This window comes from Narcine bancroftii, chromosome 1 (assembly GCF_036971445.1).
Source record: "Narcine bancroftii isolate sNarBan1 chromosome 1, sNarBan1.hap1, whole genome shotgun sequence".
NCBI lineage: Eukaryota > Metazoa > Chordata > Chondrichthyes > Torpediniformes > Narcinidae > Narcine > Narcine bancroftii.
Window position 1 is genome coordinate 52,329,174 of NC_091469.1, and position 18,818 is coordinate 52,347,991.

The following is an 18,818-nucleotide window of genomic DNA, read 5'->3' on the forward strand; positions in this document are numbered from 1 at the left end:
ACACATTCAATGATTCCATCTATGTTCCAATGATCTGTTGAATTCCAGCATGAACACATTCAATGACCCATCTATGTTCCAATGATCGATTGAATTCCACCATGAACACATTCAATGACTCCATCTATGTTCCAATGTTATGTTGTTTTTTCTTTGGCTTGGCTTCGCGGACGAAGATTTATGGAGGGGGTAAAAAAGTCCACGTCAGCTGCAGGCTCGTTTGTGGCTGACCAGTCCGATGCGGGACAGGCAGACACGATTGCAGCGGTTGCAAGGGAAAATTGGTTGGTTGGGGTTGGGTGTTGGGTTTTTCCTCCTTTGCCTTTTGTCAGTGAGGTGGGCTCTGCAGTCTTCTTCAAAGGAGGCTGCTGCCCGCCAAACTGTGAGGCGCCAAGATGCACGGTTTGAGGCGTTATCAGCCCACTGGCGGTGGTCAATGTGGCAGGCACCAAGAGATTTCTTTAGGCAGTCCTTGTACCTTTTCTTTGGTGCACCTCTGTCACGGTGGCCAGTGGAGAGCTCGCCATATAATACGATCTTGGGAAGGCGATGGTCCTCCATTCTGGAGACGTGACCCATCCAGCGCAGCTGGATCTTCAGCAGCGTGGACTCGATGCTGTCGACCTCTGCCATCTCGAGTACCTCGACGTTAGGGGTGTGAGCGCTCCAATGGATGTTGAGGATGGAGCGGAGACAGCGCTGGTGGAAGCGTTCTAGGAGCCGTAGGTGGTGCCGGTAGAGGACCCATGATTCGGAGCCGAACAGGAGTGTGGGTATGACAACGGCTCTGTATACGCTTATCTTTGTGAGGTTTTTCAGTTGGTTGTTTTTCCAGACTCTTCCAAAGCCTTCGACACCGTGAGCAGGAAAGGGCTTTGGCAAATACTAGAGCGCATCGGATGTCCCCCAAAGTTCCTCAACATGATTATCCAACTGCACGAAAACCAACAAGGTCGGGTCAGATACAGCAATGAGCTCTCTGAACCCTTCTCCATTAACAATGGCGTGAAGCAAGGCTGTGTTCTCGCACCAACCCTCTTTTCAATCTTCTTCAGCATGATGCTGAACCAAGCCATGAAAGACCCCAACAATGAAGACGCTGTTTACATCCGGTACCGCACGGATGGCAGTCTCTTCAATCTGAGGCGCCTGCAAGCTCACACCAAGACACAAGAGAAACTTGTCCGTGAACTACTCTTTGCAGATGATGCCGCTTTAGTTGCCCATTCAGAGCCAGCTCTTCAGCGCTTGACGTCCTGCTTTGCGGAAACTGCCAAAATGTTTGGCCTGGAAGTCAGCCTGAAGAAAACTGAGGTCCTCCATCAGCCAGCTCCCCACCATGACTACCAGCCCCCCCACATCTCCATCGGGCACACAAAACTCAAAACGGTCAACCAGTTTACCTATCTCGGCTGCACCATTTCATCAGATGCAAGGATCGACAATGAGATAGACAACAGACTCGCCAAGGCAAATAGCGCCTTTGGAAGACTACACAAAAGAGTCTGGAAAAACAACCAACTGAAAAACCTCACAAAGATAAGCGTATACAGAGCCGTTGTCATACCCACACTCCTGTTATGTTGTATTCCACTATGAACACATTCAAGGACACCATCCATGTTCCAATGATGTGTTGATTTGCACCATGAACACATTCAATGACTCCATCTATGTTCCAATGATCTGTTGAATTCCAACATGAACACATTCAATGAGTCCATCTATGTTCCAATGATCTGTTGAAATCCACCATGAACACATTCAATGAAACCATCTATGTTCCAATGATCTGTTGAATTCCACCATGAACACATTCAATGAATCTATCTATTTCCAATGATCTGTTGAATTCCACCATGAAGACATTGAAACACTCCATCTATGTTCCAATGATCGGTTGAATTCCACCATGAACACATTCAATGACTCCATCTATGTTCCTATGATCTGTTGAATTCCAGCATAAACACATTCAATGACTCCATCTACGTTCCAATAATCTGTTGAATTCCACCATGTACACATTCAACGACCCCATCTATGTTCAAATTATCTGTTGAATTCCACCATGAACCCATACAATGAACCATCTATGTTCCAATGGTCTGTTGAATTCCACCATAAACACATTCAATGACTCCATCTATGTTCCAATGTTATGTTGAATTCCACTATGAACACATACAATGAATCCATCAATGTTCCAATGATCGGTTGAAATCCACCATGAACACATTCAATGACTCCATCTATGTTCCTATGATCTGTTGAATTCCACCATGAACACATTCAATGACTCTATTTATGTTCCAATGATCTGTTGAATTCCACCATGGACACATTCAAAGACTCCATCTATGTTCCAATGGTCTGTTGAATTCCACCATAAACACATTCAATGACTCCATCTATGTTCCAATGTTATGTTGAATTCCACTATGAACACAATCAAGAACTCCATCCATGTTCCAATGATCTGTTGAATTCCACCATGAACACATTCAATGACACCATCTATGTTCCAATGATCTGTTGTATTCCACCATCAACACATTCAATGATCCCGTCTATGTTCCAATGATCCGTTGAATTCCACCATGAACACATTCAATGACTCCATCTATGTTCCAATGATCTGTTGAATTCCACCATGAACACATTCAATGTTTCCATCTATGTTCCAATTATCTGTTGAATTCCACCATGAAAACATACAATAAATCCATCAATGTTCCAATGATCTGTTGAATTGCACCATTTACACATTCAATGATTCCATCTATGTTCTAATGATCTGTTGAATTCCAGCATGAACACATTCAATGACCCATCTATGTTCCAATGATCGGTTGAGTTCCACCATGACCACATTCAATGACTCCATCCATGTTCCAATGATCTGTTCAATTCCACCATGAACACATTCAATGAGTCCATCTATGTTCCAATGATCTGTTGAATTCCACCATGAACACATTCAATGAATCCATCTATGTTCCAATGATCTGTTGAATTCCAGCATGAACACATTCAATGACCTTATCTATGTTCCAATGATCTGTTGAATTCCACCATGAACACATTGAAAGACTCCATCTATGTTCCAATGATCTATTGAAATCCACCATGAACACATTCAATGACTCCATCTATGTTCCTATGATCTGTTGAATACCACCATAAACAAATTCAGTGACTCCATCTATGTTCCAATAATCTGTTGAATTCCACCATGAACACATTCAATGATTCCATCTATGTTCCAATGGTCTGTTGAATTCCACCATAAACACATTCAATGACTCCATCTATGTTCCAATGTTATGTTGAATTCCACTATGAACACATACAATGAATCCATCAATGTTCCAATGATCGGTTGAAATCCACCATGAACACATTCAATGACTCCATCTATGTTCCTATGATCTGTTGAATTCCACCATGAACACATTCAATGACTCTATTTATGTTCCAATGATCTGTTGAATTCCACCATGGACACATTCAAAGACTCCATCTATGTTCCAATGGTCTGTTGAATTCCACCATAAACACATTCAATGACTCCATCTATGTTCCAATGTTATGTTGAATTCCACTATGAACACAATCAAGAACTCCATCCATGTTCCAATGATCTGTTGAATTCCACCATGAACACATTCAATGACACCATCTATGTTCCAATGATCTGTTGTATTCCACCATCAACACATTCAATGATCCCGTCTATGTTCCAATGATCCGTTGAATTCCACCATGAACACATTCAATGACTCCATCTATGTTCCAATGATCTGTTGAATTCCACCATGAACACATTCAATGTTTCCATCTATGTTCTAATTATCTGTTGAATTCCACCATGAAAACATACAATAAATCCATCAATGTTCCAATGATCTGTTGAATTGCACCATTTACACATTCAATGATTCCATCTATGTTCTAATGATCTGTTGAATTCCAGCATGAACACATTCAATGACTCCATCTATGTTCCAATGTTATGTTGAATTCCACCAGGAACATATTCAATGACTCCACTATGTTCCAATGATCTGTTGAATTCCACCATGAACACATTCAATGACTCCATCTATGTTCCAATCATCTGTTTAATTCCACCCTGAAAACATACAATGAATCCATCAATGTTCCAATAATCGGTTGAATTCCACAATGAACACATACAATGACTCCATCTATGTTCTAATGATATGTTGAATTCCACCAGGAACATATTCAATGACTCCACTATGTTCCAATGATCTGTTGAATTCCACCATGAACACATTCAATGACTCCATCTATGTTACAATGATCTGTTGAATTCCACCATGAACACATTCAATGACTCCATCTATGTTCCAATGATCCATTGAATTCCACCATGAACACATTCAATGACTCCATCTATGTTCCAATGATCTGATGAATTCCACCATGAACACATTCAATGATTCCATCTATCTTCCAATGAACTGTTGAATTCCACCATGAAAACATACAATAAATCCATCAATGTTCCAAAGATCTGTTGAATTGCACTATTTACACATTCAATGATTCCATCTATGTTCCAATGATCTGTTGAATTCCAGCATGAACACATTCAATGACCCATCTATGTTCCAATGATCGATTGAATTCCACCATGAACACATTCAATGACTCCATCTATGTTCCAATGTTATGTTGTATTCCACTATGAACACATTCAAGGAGACCATCCATGTTCCAATGAAGTGTTGATTTGCACCATGAACACATTCAATGACTCCATCTATGTTCCAATGATCTGTTGAATTCCAACATGAACACATTCAATGATCCCCTCTATGATCCATTGATCTGTTAAATTCCACCATGAACACATTCAATGAGTCCATCTATGTTCCAATGATCTGTTGAATTCCACCATGAACACATTCAATGACTCCATCTATGTTCCTATGATCTGTTGAATTCCACCATAAACACATTCAATGACTCCATCTATGTTCCAATAATCTGTTGAATTCCACCATAAACACATTCAATTACTCCATCTATGTTCCAATGATCTGTTGAATTCCACCATGAACCCATACAATGAATCCATCAATGTTCCAATGATCTTTTGAATTCCACCATGAACACATTCAATGATTCCATCTATGTTCCAATGATCTGTTGAATTCCAGCATGAACACATTCAATGACCCATCTATGTTCCAATGATCGATTGAATTCCACCATGAACACATTCAATGACTCCATCTATGTTCCAATGTTATGTTGTATTCCACTATGAACACATTCAAGGAGACCATCCATGTTCCAATGATGTGTGGATTTGTACCATAAACACATTCAATGACTCCATCTATGTTCCAATAATCTGTTGAATTCCACCATAAACACATTCAATTACTCCATCTATGTTCCAATGATCTGTTGAATTCCACCATGAACCCATACAATGAATCCATCAATGTTCCAATGATCTTTTGAATTCCACCATGAACACATTCAATGATTCCATCTATGTTCCAATGTTCTGTTGAATTCAGGCATGAACACATTCAATGACCCATCTATGTTCCAATGATCGATTGAATTCCACCATGAACACATTCAATGACTCCATCTATGTTCCAATGTTATGTTGTTTTTTCTTTGGCTTGGCTTCGCGGACGAAGATTTATGGAGGGGGTAAAAAAGTCCACGTCAGCTGCAGGCTCGTTTGTGGCTGACCAGTCCGATGCGGGACAGGCAGACACGATTGCAGCGGTTGCAAGGGAAAATTGGTTGGTTGGGGTTGGGTGTTGGGTTTTTCCTCCTTTGCCTTTTGTCAGTGAGGTGGGCTCTGCGGTCTTCTTCAAAGGAGGCTGCTGCCCGCCAAACTGTGAGGCGCCAAGATGCACGGTTTGAGGCGTTATCAGCCCACTGGCGGTGGTCAATGTGGCAGGCACCAAGAGATTTCTTTAGGCAGTCCTTGTACCTTTTCTTTGGTGCACCTCTGTCACGGTGGCCAGTGGAGAGCTCGCCATATAATACGATCTTGGGAAGGCGATGGTCCTCCATTCTGGAGACGTGACCCATCCAGCGCAGCTGGATCTTCAGCAGCGTGGACTCGATGCTGTCGACCTCTGCCATCTCGAGTACCTCGACGTTAGGGGTGTGAGCGCTCCAATGGATGTTGAGGATGGAGCGGAGACAGCGCTGGTGGAAGCGTTCTAGGAGCCGTAGGTGGTGCCGGTAGAGGACCCATGATTCGGAGCCGAACAGGAGTGTGGGTATGACAACGGCTCTGTATACGCTTATCTTTGTGAGGTTTTTCAGTTGGTTGTTTTTCCAGACTCTTCCAAAGCCTTCGACACCGTGAGCAGGAAAGGGCTTTGGCAAATACTAGAGCGCATCGGATGTCCCCCAAAGTTCCTCAACATGATTATCCAACTGCACGAAAACCAACAAGGTCGGGTCAGATACAGCAATGAGCTCTCTGAACCCTTCTCCATTAACAATGGCGTGAAGCAAGGCTGTGTTCTCGCACCAACCCTCTTTTCAATCTTCTTCAGCATGATGCTGAACCAAGCCATGAAAGACCCCAACAATGAAGACGCTGTTTACATCCGGTACCGCACGGATGGCAGTCTCTTCAATCTGAGGCGCCTGCAAGCTCACACCAAGACACAAGAGAAACTTGTCCGTGAACTACTCTTTGCAGATGATGCCGCTTTAGTTGCCCATTCAGAGCCAGCTCTTCAGCGCTTGACGTCCTGCTTTGCGGAAACTGCCAAAATGTTTGGCCTGGAAGTCAGCCTGAAGAAAACTGAGGTCCTCCATCAGCCAGCTCCCCACCATGACTACCAGCCCCCCCACATCTCCATCGGGCACACAAAACTCAAAACGGTCAACCAGTTTACCTATCTCGGCTGCACCATTTCATCAGATGCAAGGATCGACAATGAGATAGACAACAGACTCGCCAAGGCAAATAGCGCCTTTGGAAGACTACACAAAAGAGTCTGGAAAAACAACCAACTGAAAAACCTCACAAAGATAAGCGTATACAGAGCCGTTGTCATACCCACACTCCTGTTATGTTGTATTCCACTATGAACACATTCAAGGACACCATCCATGTTCCAATGATGTGTTGATTTGCACCATGAACACATTCAATGACTCCATCTATGTTCCAATGATCTGTTGAATTCCAACATGAACACATTCAATGAGTCCATCTATGTTCCAATGATCTGTTGAAATCCACCATGAACACATTCAATGAAACCATCTATGTTCCAATGATCTGTTGAATTCCACCATGAACACATTCAATGAATCTATCTATTTCCAATGATCTGTTGAATTCCACCATGAAGACATTGAAACACTCCATCTATGTTCCAATGATCGGTTGAATTCCACCATGAACACATTCAATGACTCCATCTATGTTCCTATGATCTGTTGAATTCCAGCATAAACACATTCAATGACTCCATCTACGTTCCAATAATCTGTTGAATTCCACCATGTACACATTCAACGACCCCATCTATATTCAAATTATCTGTTGAATTCCACCATGAACCCATACAATGAACCATCTATGTTCCAATGGTCTGTTGAATTCCACCATAAACACATTCAATGACTCCATCTATGTTCCAATGTTATGTTGAATTCCACTATGAACACATACAATGAATCCATCAATGTTCCAATGATCGGTTGAAATCCACCATGAACACATTCAATGACTCCATCTATGTTCCTATGATCTGTTGAATTCCACCATGAACACATTCAATGACTCTATTTATGTTCCAATGATCTGTTGAATTCCACCATGGACACATTCAAAGACTCCATCTATGTTCCAATGGTCTGTTGAATTCCACCATAAACACATTCAATGACTCCATCTATGTTCCAATGTTATGTTGAATTCCACTATGAACACAATCAAGAACTCCATCCATGTTCCAATGATCTGTTGAATTCCACCATGAACACATTCAATGACACCATCTATGTTCCAATGATCTGTTGTATTCCACCATCAACACATTCAATGATCCCGTCTATGTTCCAATGATCCGTTGAATTCCACCATGAACACATTCAATGACTCCATCTATGTTCCAATGATCTGTTGAATTCCACCATGAACACATTCAATGTTTCCATCTATGTTCCAATTATCTGTTGAATTCCACCATGAAAACATACAATAAATCCATCAATGTTCCAATGATCTGTTGAATTGCACCATTTACACATTCAATGATTCCATCTATGTTCTAATGATCTGTTGAATTCCAGCATGAACACATTCAATGACCCATCTATGTTCCAATGATCGGTTGAGTTCCACCATGACCACATTCAATGACTCCATCTATGTTCCAATGTTATGTTGAATTCCACTATGAAAATATTCAAGGACTCCATCCATGTTCCAATGATCTGTTCAATTCCACCATGAACACATTCAATGAGTCCATCTATGTTCCAATGATCTGTTGAATTCCACCATGAACACATTCAATGAATCCATCTATGTTCCAATGATCTGTTGAATTCCAGCATGAACACATTCAATGACCTTATCTATGTTCCAATGATCTGTTGAATTCCACCATGAACACATTGAAAGACTCCATCTATGTTCCAATGATCTATTGAAATCCACCATGAACACATTCAATGACTCCATCTATGTTCCTATGATCTGTTGAATACCACCATAAACAAATTCAGTGACTACATCTATGTTCCAATAATCTGTTGAATTCCACCATGAACACATTCAATGATTCCATCTATGTTCCAATGATCTGTTGAATTCCACCATGAACACATTCAATGACTCCATCTATGTTCCGATGATGTGTTGAATTCATCTATGAACACATTCAATGACTCCATCTATGTTCAAATCATCGGTTGACTTCCACCATGAACATATTCAATGACTCCATCTATGTTCCTATCATCTGTTGAATTCCACCATGAACACATACAATGAATCCATCAATGTTCCAATGATCGGTTGAAATCCACCATGAACATATTCAATGACTCCATCTATGTTCCTATGATCTGTTGAATACCACCATAAAAAAATTCAGTGACTCCATCTATGTTCCAATAATCTGTTGAATTCCACCATGAACACATTCAACGACTCCATCTATGTTCAAATGATCTGTTGAATTCCACCATGAACACATTCAATGACTCCATCTATGTTCCAATGATCTGTTAAATTCCACCATAAACACATTCAATGACTCCATCTATGTTGCTATGATCTGTTGAATTCCACCATAAACACATTCAATGACTCCATCTATGTTCCAATGATCTGTTGAATTCCACCATGAACCCATACAATGAATCAATCAATGTTCCAATGATCTGTTGAATTCCACCATGAACACATTCAATGATTCCATCTATGTTCCAATGATCTGTTGAATTCCACCATGAACACATTCAATGACTCCATCTATGTTCCGATGATGTGTTGAATTCATCTATGAATACATTCAATGACTCCATCTATGTTCAAATCATCGGTTGACTTCCACCATGAACACATTCAATGACTCCATCTATGTTCCTATCATCTGTTGAATTCCACCATGAACACATACAATGAATCCATCAATGTTCCAATGATCGGTTGAAATCCACCATGAACACATTCAATGACTCCATCTATGTTCCTATGATCTGTTGAATTCCACCATGAACACATTCAATGACTCTATTTATGTTCCAATGATCTGTTGAATTCCACCATGGACACATTCAAAGACTCCATCTATGTTCCAATGGTCTGTTGAATTCCACCATAAACACATTCAATGACTCCATCTATGTTCCAATGTTATGTTGAATTCCACTATGAACACAATCAAGAACTCCATCCATGTTCCAATGATCTGTTGAATTCCACCATGAACACATTCAATGACACCATCTATGTTCCAATGATCTGTTGTATTCCACCATCAACACATTCAATGATCCCGTCTATGTTCCAATGATCCGTTGAATTCCACCATGAACACATTCAATGACTCCATCTATGTTCCAATGATCTGTTGAATTCCACCATGAACACATTCAGTTTCCATCTATGTTCCAATTATCAGTTGAATTCCACCATGAAAACATACAATAAATCCATCAATGTTCCACTGTTATGTTGAATTCCACTATGAACACATTCAAGGACTCCATCCATGTTCCAATGATCTGTTTAATTCCACCATGAACACATTCAATGACTCCATCTATGTTCCAATGATCTGTTGAATTCCACCATAAACACATTCAATGATCCCGTCTATGATCCAATGATCTGTTGAATTCCACCATGAAAACATTCAATGAGTCCATTTATGTTCCATTGATCTGTTGAAATCTACCATGAACACATACAATGATTCCATCTATGTTCCAATGATCTGTTGAATTCCAGTTTGAACACATTCAATGACTCCATCTATGTTCCTATGATCTGTTGAATTCCACCATAAACACATTCAAAGACTCCATCTATATTCCAATGATCTGTTGAATTCCACCATGAACATATTCAATGACCCATCTATGTTCCAATGACCTGTTGAATTCCACCATGAACACATACAATGAATCGATCTATGTTCCAATGATCGGTTGATTTCCACCATGAACACATTCAATGACTCCATCTATGTTCCAATGTTATGTTGAATTCCACTATGAACACATTCAAGGACACCATCCATGTTCCAATGATGCGTTGAATTGCACCATGAACACATTCAATGACTCCATCTATGTTCCAATGATCTGTTGAATTCCACCATGAACACATTCAATGATCCCGTCAATGATCCAATGATCTGTTAAATTCCACCATGAACACATTCAATGAGTCCATTTATGTTCCAATGATCTGTTGAATTCCACCATGAACACATTCAATGACTCCATCTATGTTCCAATGATCTGTTGAAATCCACCATGAACACATTCAATGACTCCATCTATGTTCCTATGATCTGTTGAATTCCACCATAAACACATTCAATGACTCCATCTATGTCCCAATAATCTGTTGAATTCCACCATGAACACATTCAATGACTCCATCTATGTTCAAATGATCTATTGAATTCCACCATGAACACATTCAATGACTCCATCTATGTTCCAAAGATCTGTTGAATTCTACCATGAACACATTCAATGACTCCATCTATGTTCCAATGATCTGTTGAATTCCTCCATGAACACATTCAATGACTCCATCTATGTTCAAATGATCGGTTGAATTCCACCATTAACACATTCAATGACTCCATATATGTTCCAATCATCTGTTGAATTCCACCATGAACACATTCAATGATCCAGTCTATGTTCCAATGATCTGTTGTATTCCACCATGAACACATTCAATGACCCCATCTATGTACCAATGATCTGTTGAATTCCAACATGAACACATTCAAAACTCCATCTATGTTCCAATGATCAGTTGAATTCCATCATGAACACATTCAATGACTCCATCTATGTTCCAATGATCTGTTGAATTCCACCATGAACACATTCAAAACTCCATCTATGTTCCAATGATCTGTTGAATTCCACCATGAACACATTCAATGACTCCATCAATGTTCCAATGATCTGTTGAATTCCACCAATGAACACATTCAATGACTCCATCTATGTTCCAATGATATGTTGAATTCCACCATGAACACCTTCATTGACTCCATCCATGTTCCAATGATCTGTTTAATTCCTTTATAAACACATTCAATGACTCCATCTATGTTCACATTGTCTGTTGAATTCCACCATGAACACATTTAATGACTCCATCTTTGTTCCAATCATCTGTTGAATTCCACCATGAACACATTCAATTACTCCATCTATGTTCAAATGATCGGTTGAATTCCACCATTAACACATACAATGACTCCATATATGTTCCAATCATCTGTTGAATTCCACCATGAACACATTCAATGATCCAGTCTATGTTCCAATGATCTGTTGTATTCCACCATGAACACATTCAATGTCCCCATCTATGTACCAATCATCTGTTGAATTCCACCATGAACACATTCAAAACTCCATCTATGTTCCAATGATCAGTTGAATTCCACCATGAACACATTCAATGACTCCATCTATGTTCCAATGATCTGTTGAATTCCACCATGAACACATTCAAAACTCCATCTATGTTCCAATGATCTGTTGAATTCCACCATGAACACATTCAATGACTCCATCAATGTTCCAATGATCTGTTGAATTCCACCATGAACACATTAAATGACCCCATTTATATTTCAATGATCTGTTGAATTCCACCATGAATATATTCAATGACTCTATCTATGTTCCAATGATCTGTTGATTTCCACCATGAACACATTCAAAGACTCCATCTATGTTCCAATGATCGGTTGAATTCCACAATGAACACATAAAATGACTCCATCTATGTTCTAATGATATGTTGAATTCCACCAGGAACATATTCAATGACTCCACTATGTTCCAATGATCTGTTGAATTCCACCATGAACACATTCAATGACTCCATCTATGTTACAATGAACTGTTGAATTCCACCATGAACACATTCAATGACTCCATCTATGTTCCAATGATCCATTGAATTCCACCATGAACACATTCAATGACTCCATCTCTGTTCCAATGATCTGTTGAATTCCACCATGAACACATTCAATGATCCAGTCTATGTTCCAATGATCTGTTGTATTCCACCATGAACACATTCAATGACCCCATCTATGTACCAATGATCGGTTGAATTCCAACATGAACACATTCAAAACTCCATCTATGTTCCAATGATCAGTTGAATTCCATCATGAACACATTCAATGACTCCATCTATGTTCCTATGATCTGTTGAATTCCAGCATAAACACATTCAATGACTCCATCTATGTTCCAATAATCTGTTGAATTCCACCATGTACACATTCAACGACCCCATCTATGTTCAAATTATCTGTTGAATTCCACCATGAACCCATACAATGAACCATCTATGTTCCAATGGTCTGTTGAATTCCACCATAAACACATTCAATGACTCCATCTATGTTCCAATGTTATGTTGAATTCCACTATGAACACATACAATGAATCCATCAATGTTCCAATGATCGGTTGAAATCCACCATGAACACATTCAATGACTCCATCTATGTTCCTATCATCTGTTGAATTCCACCATGAACACATTCAATGACTCTATTTATGTTCCAATGATCTGTTGAATTCCACCATGGACACATTCAAAGACTCCATCTATGTTCCAATGGTCTGTTGAATTCCACCATAAACACATTCAATGACTCCATCTATGTTCCAATGTTATGTTGAATTCCACTATGAACACAATCAAGAACTCCATCCATGTTCCAATGATCTGTTGAATTCCACCATGAACACATTCAATGACACCATCTCTGTTCCAATGATCTGTTGTATTCCACCATCAACACATTCAATGATCCCGTCTATGTTCCAATGATCCGTTGAATTCCACCATGAACACATTCAATGACTCCATCTATGTTCCAATGATCTGTTGAATTCCACCATGAACACATTCAATGTTTCCATCTATGTTCCAATTATCTGTTGAATTCCACCATGAAAACATACAATAAATCCATCAATGTTCCAATGATCTGTTGAATTGCACCATTTACACATTCAATGATTCCATCTATGTTCTAATGATCTGTTTAATTCCACCATGAACACATTCAATGACTCCATCTATGTTCCAATGTTATGTTGAATTCCACTATGAACATATTCAAGGACTCCATCCATGTTCCAATGATCTGTTCAATTCCACCATGAACACATTCAATGAGTCCATCTATGTTCCAATGATCTGTTGAATTCCACCATGAACACATTTAATGAATCCATCTATGTTCCAATGATCTGTTGAATTCCAGCATGAACACATTCAATGACCTTATCTATGTTCCAATGATCTGTTGAATTCCACCATGAACACATTGAAAGACTCCATCTATGTTCAAATGATCTGTTGATTTCCACCATGAACACATTCAATGACTCCATCTATGTTCCAATGATCTGTTAAATTCCACCATAAACACATTCAATGACTGCATCTATGTTGCTATGATCTGTTGAATTCCACCATAAACAAATTCAGTGACTCCATCTATGTTCCAATAATCTGTTGAATTCCACCATGAACACATTCAATGATTCCATCTATGTTCCAATGATCTGTTGAATTCCACCATGAACACATTCAATGACTCCATCTATGTTCCGATGATGTGTTGAATTCATCTATGAACACATTCAATGACTCCATCTATGTTCAAATCATCGGTTGACTTCCACCATGAACATATTCAATGACTCCATCTATGTTCCTATCATCTGTTGAATTCCACCATGAACACATACAATGAATCCATCAATGTTCCAATGATCGGTTGAAATCCACCATGAACATATTCAATGACTCCATCTATGTTCTAATGATCTGTTGAATTCCACCATGAACACATTCAACGACTCCATCTATGTTCAAATGATCTGTTGATTTCCACCATGAACACATTCAATGACTCCATCTATGTTCCAATGATCTGTTAAATTCCACCATAAACACATTCAATGACTGCATCTATGTTTCTATGATCTGTTGAATTCCACCATAAACACATTCAATGACTCCATCTATGTTCCAATAATCTGTTGAATTCCACCATGAACACATTCAATGATTCCATCTATGTTCCAATGATCTGTTGAATTCCACCATGAACCCATACAATGAATCAATCAATGTTCCAATGATCTGTTGAATTCCACCATGAACACATTCAATGACTCCATCTATGTTCCTATGATCTGTTGAATTCCACCATAAACACATTCAAAGACTCCATCTATATTCCAATGATCTGTTGAATTCCACCATGAACATATTCAATGACCCATCTATGTTCCAATGACCTGCTGAATTCCACCATGAACACATACAATGAATCGATCTATGTTCCAATGATCGGTTGATTTCCACCATGAACACATTCAATGACTCCATCTATGTTCCAATGTTATGTTGAATTCCACTATGAACACATTCAAGGACACCATCCATGTTCCAATGATGCGTTGAATTGCACCATGAACACATTCAATGACTCCATCTATGTTCCAATGATCTGTTGAATTCCACCATGAACACATTCAATGATCCCGTCAATGATCCAATGATCTGTTAAATTCCACCATGAACCCATACAATGAATCAATCAATGTTCCAATGATCTGTTGAATTCCACCATGAACACATTCAATGACTCCATCTATGTTCCTATGATCTGTTGAATTCCACCATAAACACATTCAAAGACTCCATCTATATTCCAATGATCTGTTGAATTCCACCATGAACATATTCAATGACCCATCTATGTTCCAATGACCTGCTGAATTCCACCATGAACACATACAATGAATCGATCTATGTTCCAATGATCGGTTGATTTCCACCATGAACACATTCAATGACTCCATCTATGTTCCAATGTTATGTTGAATTCCACTATGAACACATTCAAGGACACCATCCATGTTCCAATGATGCGTTGAATTGCACCATGAACACATTCAATGACTCCATCTATGTTCCAATGATCTGTTGAATTCCACCATGAACACATTCAATGATCCCGTCAATGATCCAATGATCTGTTAAATTCCACCATGAACACATTCAATGAGTCCATTTATGTTCCAATGATCTGTTGAATTCCACCATGAACACATTCAATGACTCCATCTATGTTCCAATGATCTGTTGAAATCCACCATGAACACATTCAATGACTCCATCTATGTTCCTATGATCTGTTGAATTCCACCATAAACACATTCAATGACTCCATCTATGTCCCAATAATCTGTTGAATACCACCATGAACACATTCAATGACTCCATCTATGTTCAAATGATCTATTGAATTCCACCATGAACACATTCAATGACTCCATCTATGTTCCAATGATCTGTTGAATTCTACCATGAACACATTCAATGACTCCATCTATGTTCCAATGATCTGTTGAATTCCTCCATGAACACATTCAATGACTCCATCTATGTTCAAATGATCGGTTGAATTCCACCATTAACACATTCAATGACTCCATATATGTTCCAATCATCTGTTGAATTCCACCATGAACACATTCAATGATCCAGTCTATGTTCCAATGATCTGTTGTATTCCACCATGAACACATTCAATGACCCCATCTATGTACCAATGATCTGTTGAATTCCAACATGAACACATTCAAAACTCCATCTATGTTCCAATGATCAGTTGAATTCCATCATGAACACATTCAATGACTCCATCTATGTTCCAATGATCTGTTGAATTCCACCATGAACACATTCAAAACTCCATCTATGTTCCAATGATCTGTTGAATTCCACCATGAACACATTCAATGACTCCATCAATGTTCCAATGATCTGTTGAATTCCACCATAAACACATTCAATGACTCCATCTATGTTCCAATGATATGTTGAATTCCACCATGAACACCTTCATTGACTCCATCCATGTTCCAATGATCTGTTTAATTCCTTTATAAACACATTCAATGACTCCATCTATGTTCAAATTGTCTGTTGAATTCCACCATGAACACATTCAATGGCTCCTTCTATGTTCAATGATCTGTTGAATTCCACCATGAACACATTTAATGACTCCATCTTTGTTCCAATCATCTGTTGAATTCCACCATGAACACATTCAATTACTCCATCTATGTTCAAATGATCGGTTGAATTCCACCATTAACACATACAATGACTCCATATATGTTCCAATCATCTGTTGAATTCCACCATGAACACATTCAATGATCCAGTCTATGTTCCAATGATCTGTTGTATTCCACCATGAACACATTCAATGTCCCCATCTATGTACCAATCATCTGTTGAATTCCACCATGAACACATTCAAAACTCCATCTATGTTCCAATGATCAGTTGAATTCCACCATGAACACATTCAATGACTCCATCTATGTTCCAATGATCTGTTGAATTCCACCATGAACACATTCAAAACTCCATCTATGTTCCAATGATCTGTTGAATTCCACCATGAACACATTCAATGACTCCATCAATGTTCCAATGATCTGTTGAATTCCACCATGAACACATTAAATGACCCCATTTATATTTCAATGATCTGTTGAATTCCACCATGAATATATTCAATGACTCTATCTATGTTCCAATGATCTGTTGATTTCCACCATGAACACATTCAAAGACTCCATCTATGTTCCAATGATCGGTTGAATTCCACAATGAACACATACAATGACTCCATCTATGTTCTAATGATATGTTGAATTCCACCAGGAACATATTCAATGACTCCACTATGTTCCAATGATCTGTTGAATTCCACCATGAACACATTCAATGACTCCATCTATGTTACAATGATCTGTTGAATTCCACCATGAACACATTCAATGACTCCATCTATGTTCCAATGATCCATTGAATTCCACCATGAACACATTCAATGACTCCATCTCTGTTCCAATGATCTGTTACATTCCACCATGAACACATTCAATGATTCCAATTATCTTCCAATGAACTGTTGAATTCCACCATGAAAACATACAATAAATCCATCAATGTTCCAATGATCTGTTGAATTGCACCATTTACACATTCAATGATTCCATCTATGTTCCAATGATCTGTTGAATTCCAGCATGAACACATTCAATGACCCATCTATGTTCCAATGATCGATTGAATTCCACCATGAACACATTCAATGACTCCATCTATGTTCCAATGTTATGTTGTATTCCACTATGAACACATTCAAGGACACCATCCATGTTCCAATGATGTGTTGATTTGCACCATGAACACATTCAATGACTCCATCTATGTTCCAATGATCTGTTGAATTCCAACATGAACACATTCAATGATCCCCTCTATGATCCATTGATCTGTTAAATTCCACCATGAACACATTCAATGAGTCCATCTATGTTCCAATGATCTGTTGAATTCCACCATGAACACATTCAATGACTCCATCTATTTTTCTATGATCTGTTGAATTCCACCATAAACACATTCAATGACTCCATCTATGTTCCAATAATCTGTTGAATTCCATCATAAACACATTCAATGACTCCATCTAGGTTCCAGTGATCTGTTGAATTCCACCATGAACCCATACAATGAATCCATCAATGTTCCAATGATCTGTTGAATTCCACCATGAACACATTCAATGATTCCATCTATGTTCCAATGATCTGTTGAATTCCAGCATGAACACATTCAATGATGCATCTATGTTCCAATGATCGATTGAATTCCACCATAAACACATTCAAAGACTCCATCTATGTTCCAATGTTATGTTGTATTCCACTATGAACACATTCAAGGACACCATCCATCTTCCAATGATGTGTTGATTTGCACCATGAACACATTCAATGACTCCATCTATGTTCCAATGATCTGTTGAATTCCAACATCAACACATTCAATGATCCCCTCTATGATCCATTGATCTGTTAAATTCCACCATGAACACATTCAATGAGTCCATCTATGTTCCAATGATCTGTTGAATTCCACCATGAACACATTCAATGAA